We start from the raw sequence: 9,656 nt of genomic DNA on the forward strand, positions 1-9,656 counted from the left end.
GCTGTGTAGCGGGGATCAAAACGAGTAATTTCGTGTATAAAGTTTAATTAAACTCCCAATAGTTTGCCGGGAAACATCGATTATTCCGATCTAGAAAGAGACAGAGACAGTCGATCCGCGTTATGTTAAATATTTCAAGGTTCCCGATTCCACAAAATTATAAAAAGTATACGGCTGTGTAGCGGGGATCAAAACGAGTAATTTCGTGTATAAAGTTTAATTAATCTCCCAATAGTTTGCCGGGAAACATCGATTATTCCGATCTAGAAAGAGACAGAGACAGTCGATCCGCGTTATGTTAAATATTTCAAGGTTCCCGATTCCACAAAATTATAAAAAGTATACGGCTGTGTAGCGGGGATCAAAACGAGTAATTTCATGTATAAAGTTTAATTAAACTCCCAATAGTTTGCCGGGAAACATCGATTATTCCGATCTAGAAAGAGACAGAGACAGTCGATCCGCGTTATGTTAAATATTTCAAGGTTACCGATTCCACAAAATTATAAAAAGTATACGGCTGTGTAGCGGGGATCAAAACGAGTAATTTCGTGTATAAAGTATAATTAATATCCCATTAGTTTGCCGGGAAACATCGATTATTCCGATCTAGAAAGAGACAGAGACAGTCGATCCGCGTTATGTTAAATATTTCAAGGTTCCCGATTCCACAAAATTATAAAAAGTATACGGCTGTGTAGCGGGGATCAAAACGAGTAATTTCGTGTATAAAGTTTAATTAATCTCCCAATAGTTTGCCGGGAAACATCGATTATTCCGATCTAGAAAGAGACAGAGACAGTCGATCCGCGTTATGTTAAATATTTCAAGGTTCCCGATTCCACAAAATTATAAAAAGTATACGGCTGTGTAGCGGGGATCAAAACGAGTAATTTCATGTATAAAGTTTAATTAAACTCCCAATAGTTTGCCGGGAAACATCGATTATTCCGATCTAGAAAGAGACAGAGACAGTCGATCCGCGTTATGTTAAATATTTCAAGGTTACCGATTCCACAAAATTATAAAAAGTATACGGCTGTGTAGCGGGGATCAAAACGAGTAATTTCGTGTATAAAGTATAATTAATATCCCATTAGTTTGCCGGGAAACATCGATTATTCCGATCTAGAAAGAGACAGAGACAGTCGATCCGCGTTATGTTAAATATTTCAAGGTTCCCGATTCCACAAAATTATAAAAAGTATACGGCTGTGTAGCGGGGATCAAAACGAGTAATTTCGTGTATAAAGTTTAATTAATATCCCATTACATTGCCGGGAAACATCAATACTTCGATCGCGCGAGAGAGACAGAGAAACGAACAGTCTTTTTTTCGATTTACGGCTAAAATAAATTTTTCTCATTTTATTCAATAACATATTCTTGCTTAGATAACTTTTTTACATAGGGATTAAGCATTTAGAACGATATAATGTTTAAAATAAGGGCACTTTACTCTTGACATTTTACGGTTTTTTCAATTTTCTGAAAAATCCTACCATTAGATTTTTTTAAAAATACGATATTCTTGCTTAACTAACGTTTCTACATAGGGATTAAGCATTTAGAACGAAATCTAATGTCAGAAAATGGCACTTTACTCTTGACATTTTTCGGTTTTTTCAATTTTCTGGAAAATCCTATCATTAGATTTTTTTAAAAATACGATGTTCTTGCTTAACTAACGTTTTTACATAGGGATTAAGCATTTAGAACGATATAATGTTTAAAATAAGGGCACTTTACTCTTGACATTTTACGGTTTTTTCAATTTTCTGAAAAATCCTACCATTAGATTTTTTTAAAAATACGATATTCTTGCTTAACTAACGTTTCTACATAGGGATTAAGCATTTAGAACGAAATCTAATGTCAGAAAATGGCACTTTACTCTTGACATTTTTCGGTTTTTTCAATTTTCTGGAAAATCCTATCATTAGATTTTTTTAAAAATACGATATTCTTGCTTAACTAACGTTTTTACATAGGGATTAAGCATTTAGAACGAAATCTAATGTAGGAAAATGGTACTTTACTCTTGACCGGTACGTTGGGACTTTGAAAATATTCGGGCGTTCCAATCGCTCGTCTGTTGCATCATGGCGCGTCTCGGCGCAATCGACCGATTCGCTCGACCCATTATTTTCGATTTACGGCTAAAATAAATTTTTCTCATTTTATTCAATAACATATTCTTGCTTAGATAACTTTTTTACATAGGGATTAAGCATTTAGAACGATATAATGTTTAAAATAAGGGCACTTTACTCTTGACATTTTACGGTTTTTTCAATTTTCTGAAAAATCCTATCATTAGATTTTTTTAAAAATACGATAATCTTGCATAACTAACGTTTCTACATAGGGATTAAGCATTTAGAACGAAATCTAATGTCAGAAAATGGCACTTTACTCTTGACATTTTTCGGTTTTTTCAATTTTCTGGAAAATCCTATCATTAGATTTTTTTAAAAATACGATATTCTTGCTTAACTAACGTTTTTACATAGGGATTAAGCATTTAGAACGAAATCTAATGTAGGAAAATGGTACTTTACTCTTGATCGGTACGTTGGGACTTAGAAAATATTCGGCCGTACGCGGCGCGTCTCGGCGCTTCGAACAGCTCCGGTGTCCCCATTATTTTCGATTTACGGCTAAAATAAATTCTTCTAATTTTTTTCAATTACATATTCTTGCTTAAATAACTTTTTTACATAGGGATTAAGCATTTAGAACGATACATTGCTTAAAATAATGGCACTTTACTCTTGACATTTTACGGTTTTTTCAATTTTCTGAAAAATCCTATCATTAGATTTTTTTAAAAATACGATATTCTTGCTTAACTAACGTTTCTACATAGGGATTAAGCATTTAGAACGAAATCTAATGTCAGAAAATGGCACTTTACTCTTGACATTTTTCGGTTTTTTCAATTTTCTGGAAAATCCTATCATTAGATTTTTTTAAAATACGATATTCTTGCTTAACTAACGTTTTTACATAGGGATTAAGCATTTAGAACGAAATCTAATGTAGGAAAATGGTACTTTACTCTTGACCGGTACGTTGGGACTTTGAAAATATTCGGGCGTTCCAATCGCTCGTCTGTTGCATCATAGCGCGTCTCGGCGCAATCGACCGATTCGCTCGACCCATTATTTTCGATTTACGGCTAAAATAAATTTTTCTCATTTTATTCAATAACATATTCTTGCTTAGATAACTTTTTTACATAGGGATTAAGCATTTAGAACGATATAATGTTTAAAATAAGGGCACTTTACTCTTGACATTTTACGGTTTTTTCAATTTTCTGAAAAATCCTATCATTAGATTTTTTTAAAAATACGATAATCTTGCATAACTAACGTTTCTACATAGGGATTAAGCATTTAGAACGAAATCTAATGTCAGAAAATGGCACTTTACTCTTGACATTTTTCGGTTTTTTCAATTTTCTGGAAAATCCTATCATTAGATTTTTTTAAAAATACGATATTCTTGCTTAACTAACGTTTTTACATAGGGATTAAGCATTTAGAACGAAATCTAATGTAGGAAAATGGTACTTTACTCTTGATCGGTACGTTGGGACTTTGAAAATATTCGGGCGTTCCAATCGCTCGTCTGTTGCATCATAGCGCGTCTCGGCGCAATCGACCGATTCGCTCGACCCATTATTTTCGATTTACGGCTAAAATAAATTTTTCTCATTTTATTCAATAACATATTCTTGCTTAGATAACTTTTTTACATAGGGATTAAGCATTTAGAACGATATAATGTTTAAAATAAGGGCACTTTACTCTTGACATTTTACGGTTTTTTCAATTTTATGAAAAATCCTATCATTAGATTTTTTTAAAAATACGATATTCTTGCTTAACTAACGTTTCTACATAGGGATTAAGCATTTAGAACGAAATCTAATGTCAGAAAATGGCACTTTACTCTTGACATTTTTCGGTTTTTTCAATTTTCTGGAAAATCCTATCATTAGATTTTTTTTAAAATACGATATTCTTGCTTAACTAACGTTTTTACATAGGGATTAAGCATTTAGAACGAAATCTAATGTAGGAAAATGGTACTTTACTCTTGATCGGTACGTTGGGACTTTGAAAATATTCGGGCGTTCCAATCGCTCGTCTGTTGCATCATAGCGCGTCTCGGCGCAATCGACCGATTCGCTCGACCCATTATTTTCGATTTACGGCTAAAATAAATTTTTCTCATTTTATTCAATAACATATTCTTGCTTAGATAACTTTTTTACATAGGGATTAAGCATTTAGAACGATACATTGTTTAAAATAATGGCACTTTACTCTTGACATTTTACGGTTTTTTCAATTTTCTGAAAAATCCTATCATTAGATTTTTTTAAAAATACGATATTCTTGCTTAACTAACGTTTCTACATAGGGATTAAGCATTTAGAACGAAATCTAATGTCAGAAAATGGCACTTTACTCTTGACATTTTTCGGTTTTTTCAATTTTCTGGAAAATCCTATCATTAGATTTTTTTAAAAATACGATATTCTTGCTTAACTAACGTTTTTACATAGGGATTAAGCATTTAGAACGAAATCTAATGTAGGAAAATGGTACTTTACTCTTGATCGGTACGTTGGGACTTAGAAAATATTCGGCCGTACGCGGCGCGTCTCGGCGCTTCGAACAGCTCCGGTGTCCCCATTATTTTCGATTTACGGCTAAAATAAATTCTTCTAATTTTTTTCAATTACATATTCTTGCTTAAATAACTTTTTTACATAGGGATTAAGCATTTAGAACGATACATTGTTTAAAATAATGGCACTTTACTCTTGACATTTTACGGTTTTTTCAATTTTCTGAAAAATCCTATCATTAGATTTTTTTAAAAATACGATATTCTTGCTTAACTAACGTTTCTACATAGGGATTAAGCATTTAGAACGAAATCTAATGTCAGAAAATGGCACTTTACTCTTGACATTTTTCGGTTTTTTCAATTTTCTGGAAAATCCTATCATTAGATTTTTTTCAAAATACGATATTCTTGCTTAACTAACGTTTTTACATAGGGATTAAGCATTTAGAACGAAATCTAATGTAGGAAAATGGTACTTTACTCTTGACCGGTACGTTGGGACTTTGAAAATATTCGGGCGTTCCAATCGCTCGTCTGTTGCATCATAGCGCGTCTCGGCGCAATCGACCGATTCGCTCGACCCATTATTTTCGATTTACGGCTAAAATAAATTTTTCTCATTTTATTCAATAACATATTCTTGCTTAGATAACTTTTTTACATAGGGATTAAGCATTTAGAACGATATAATGTTTAAAATAAGGGCACTTTACTCTTGACATTTTACGGTTTTTTCAATTTTCTGAAAAATCCTATCATTAGATTTTTTTAAAAATACGATAATCTTGCATAACTAACGTTTCTACATAGGGATTAAGCATTTAGAACGAAATCTAATGTCAGAAAATGGCACTTTACTCTTGACATTTTTCGGTTTTTTCAATTTTCTGGAAAATCCTATCATTAGATTTTTTTTAAAATACGATATTCTTGCTTAACTAACGTTTTTACATAGGGATTAAGCATTTAGAACGAAATCTAATGTAGGAAAATGGTACTTTACTCTTGATCGGTACGTTGGGACTTAGAAAATATTCGGGCGTACGCGGCGCGCTCGGCGCTTCGAACAGCTCCGGTGTCCCCATTATTTTCGATTTACGGCTAAAATAAATTCTTCTAATTTTTTTCAATTACATATTCTTGCTTAAATAACTTTTTTACATAGGGATTAAGCATTTAGAACGATACATTGTTTAAAATAATGGCACTTTACTCTTGACATTTTACGGTTTTTTCAATTTTCTGAAAAATCCTATCATTAGATTTTTTTAAAAATACGATATTCTTGCTTAACTAACGTTTCTACATAGGGATTAAGCATTTAGAACGAAATCTAATGTCAGAAAATGGCACTTTACTCTTGACATTTTTCGGTTTTTTCAATTTTCTGGAAAATCCTATCATTAGATTTTTTTTAAAATACGATATTCTTGCTTAACTAACGTTTTTACATAGGGATTAAGCATTTAGAACGAAATCTAATGTAGGAAAATGGTACTTTACTCTTGACCGGTACGTTGGGACTTTGAAAATATTCGGGCGTTCCAATCGCTCGTCTGTTGCATCATAGCGCGTCTCGGCGCAATCGACCGATTCGCTCGACCCATTATTTTCGATTTACGGCTAAAATAAATTTTTCTCATTTTATTCAATAACATATTCTTGCTTAGATAACTTTTTTACATAGGGATTAAGCATTTAGAACGATATAATGTTTAAAATAAGGGCACTTTACTCTTGACATTTTACGGTTTTTTCAATTTTCTGAAAAATCCTATCATTAGATTTTTTTAAAAATACGATAATCTTGCATAACTAACGTTTCTACATAGGGATTAAGCATTTAGAACGAAATCTAATGTCAGAAAATGGCACTTTACTCTTGACATTTTTCGGTTTTTTCAATTTTCTGGAAAATCCTATCATTAGATTTTTTTTAAAATACGATATTCTTGCTTAACTAACGTTTTTACATAGGGATTAAGCATTTAGAACGAAATCTAATGTAGGAAAATGGTACTTTACTCTTGATCGGTACGTTGGGACTTAGAAAATATTCGGGCGTACGCGGCGCGCTCGGCGCTTCGAACAGCTCCGGTGTCCCCATTATTTTCGATTTACGGCTAAAATAAATTCTTCTAATTTTTTTCAATTACATATTCTTGCTTAAATAACTTTTTTACATAGGGATTAAGCATTTAGAACGATACATTGTTTAAAATAATGGCACTTTACTCTTGACATTTTACGGTTTTTTCAATTTTCTGAAAAATCCTATCATTAGATTTTTTTAAAAATACGATATTCTTGCTTAACTAACGTTTCTACATAGGGATTAAGCATTTAGAACGAAATCTAATGTCAGAAAATGGCACTTTACTCTTGACATTTTTCGGTTTTTTCAATTTTCTGGAAAATCCTATCATTAGATTTTTTTTAAAATACGATATTCTTGCTTAACTAACGTTTTTACATAGGGATTAAGCATTTAGAACGAAATCTAATGTAGGAAAATGGTACTTTACTCTTGACCGGTACGTTGGGACTTTGAAAATATTCGGGCGTTCCAATCGCTCGTCTGTTGCATCATAGCGCGTCTCGGCGCAATCGACCGATTCGCTCGACCCATTATTTTCGATTTACGGCTAAAATAAATTTTTCTCATTTTATTCAATAACATATTCTTGCTTAGATAACTTTTTTACATAGGGATTAAGCATTTAGAACGATATAATGTTTAAAATAAGGGCACTTTACTCTTGACATTTTACGGTTTTTTCAATTTTCTGAAAAATCCTATCATTAGATTTTTTTACAAATACGATAATCTTGCATAACTAACGTTTCTACATAGGGATTAAGCATTTAGAACGAAATCTAATGTCAGAAAATGGCACTTTACTCTTGACATTTTTCGGTTTTTTCAATTTTCTGGAAAATCCTATCATTAGATTTTTTTTAAAATACGATATTCTTGCTTAACTAACGTTTTTACATAGGGATTAAGCATTTAGAACGAAATCTAATGTAGGAAAATGGTACTTTACTCTTGATCGGTACGTTGGGACTTAGAAAATATTCGGCCGTACGCGGCGCGTCTCGGCGCTTCGAACAGCTCCGGTGTCCCCATTATTTTCGATTTACGGCTAAAATAAATTCTTCTAATTTTATTCAATAACATATTCTTGCTTAGATAACTTTTTTACATAGGGATTAAGCATTTAGAACGATATAATGTTTAAAATAAGGGCACTTTACTCTTGACATTTTACGGTTTTTTCAATTTTCTGAAAAATCCTATCATTAGATTTTTTTAAAAATACGATAATCTTGCATAACTAACGTTTCTACATAGGGATTAAGCATTTAGAACGAAATCTAATGTCAGAAAATGGCACTTTACTCTTGACATTTTTCGGTTTTTTCAATTTTCTGGAAAATCCTATCATTAGATTTTTTTAAAAATACGATATTCTTGCTTAACTAACGTTTTTACATAGGGATTAAGCATTTAGAACGAAATCTAATGTAGGAAAATGGTACTTTACTCTTGATCGGTACGTTGGGACTTAGAAAATATTCGGCCGTACGCGGCGCGTCTCGGCGCTTCGAACAGCTCCGGTGTCCCCATTATTTTCGATTTACGGCTAAAATAAATTCTTCTAATTTTTTTCAATTACATATTCTTGCTTAAATAACTTTTTTACATAGGGATTAAGCATTTAGAACGATACATTGCTTAAAATAATGGCACTTTACTCTTGACATTTTACGGTTTTTTCAATTTTCTGAAAAATCCTATCATTAGATTTTTTTAAAAATACGATATTCTTGCTTAACTAACGTTTCAACATAGGTATTAAGCATTTAGAACGAAATCTAATGTCAGAAAATGGCACTTTACTCTTGACATTTTTCGGTTTTTTCAATTTTCTGGAAAATCCTATCATTAGATTTTTTTTAAAATACGATATTCTTGCTTAACTAACGTTTTTACATAGGGATTAAGCATTTAGAACGAAATCTAATGTAGGAAAATGGTACTTTACTCTTGACCGGTACGTTGGGACTTTGAAAATATTCGGGCGTTCCAATCGCTCGTCTGTTGCATCATAGCGCGTCTCGGCGCAATCGACCGATTCGCTCGACCCATTATTTTCGATTTACGGCTAAAATAAATTTTTCTCATTTTATTCAATAACATATTCTTGCTTAGATAACTTTTTTACATAGGGATTAAGCATTTAGAACGATATAATGTTTAAAATAAGGGCACTTTACTCTTGACATTTTACGGTTTTTTCAATTTTCTGAAAAATCCTATCATTAGATTTTTTTAAAAATACGATAATCTTGCATAACTAACGTTTCTACATAGGGATTAAGCATTTAGAACGAAATCTAATGTCAGAAAATGGCACTTTACTCTTGACATTTTTCGGTTTTTTCAATTTTCTGGAAAATCCTATCATTAGATTTTTTTAAAAATACGATATTCTTGCTTAACTAACGTTTTTACATAGGGATTAAGCATTTAGAACGAAATCTAATGTAGGAAAATGGTACTTTACTCTTGACCGGTACGTTGGGACTTTGAAAATATTCGGGCGTTCCAATCGCTCGTCTGTTGCATCATAGCGCGTCTCGGCGCAATCGACCGATTCGCTCGACCCATTATTTTCGATTTACGGCTAAAATAAATTTTTCTCATTTTATTCAATAACATATTCTTGCTTAGATAACTTTTTTACATAGGGATTAAGCATTTAGAACGATATAATGTTTAAAATAAGGGCACTTTACTCTTGACATTTTACGGTTTTTTCAATTTTCTGAAAAATCCTATCATTAGATTTTTTTAAAAATACGATAATCTTGCATAACTAACGTTTCTACATAGGGATTAAGCATTTAGAACGAAATCTAATGTCAGAAAATGGCACTTTACTCTTGACATTTTTCGGTTTTTTCAATTTTCTGGAAAATCCTATCATTAGATTTTTTTAAAA

The sequence above is a fragment of the Megalopta genalis genome, unplaced genomic scaffold (assembly GCF_051020955.1).
Source record: "Megalopta genalis isolate 19385.01 unplaced genomic scaffold, iyMegGena1_principal scaffold0055, whole genome shotgun sequence".
In the NCBI taxonomy this organism is placed as follows: domain Eukaryota; kingdom Metazoa; phylum Arthropoda; class Insecta; order Hymenoptera; family Halictidae; genus Megalopta; species Megalopta genalis.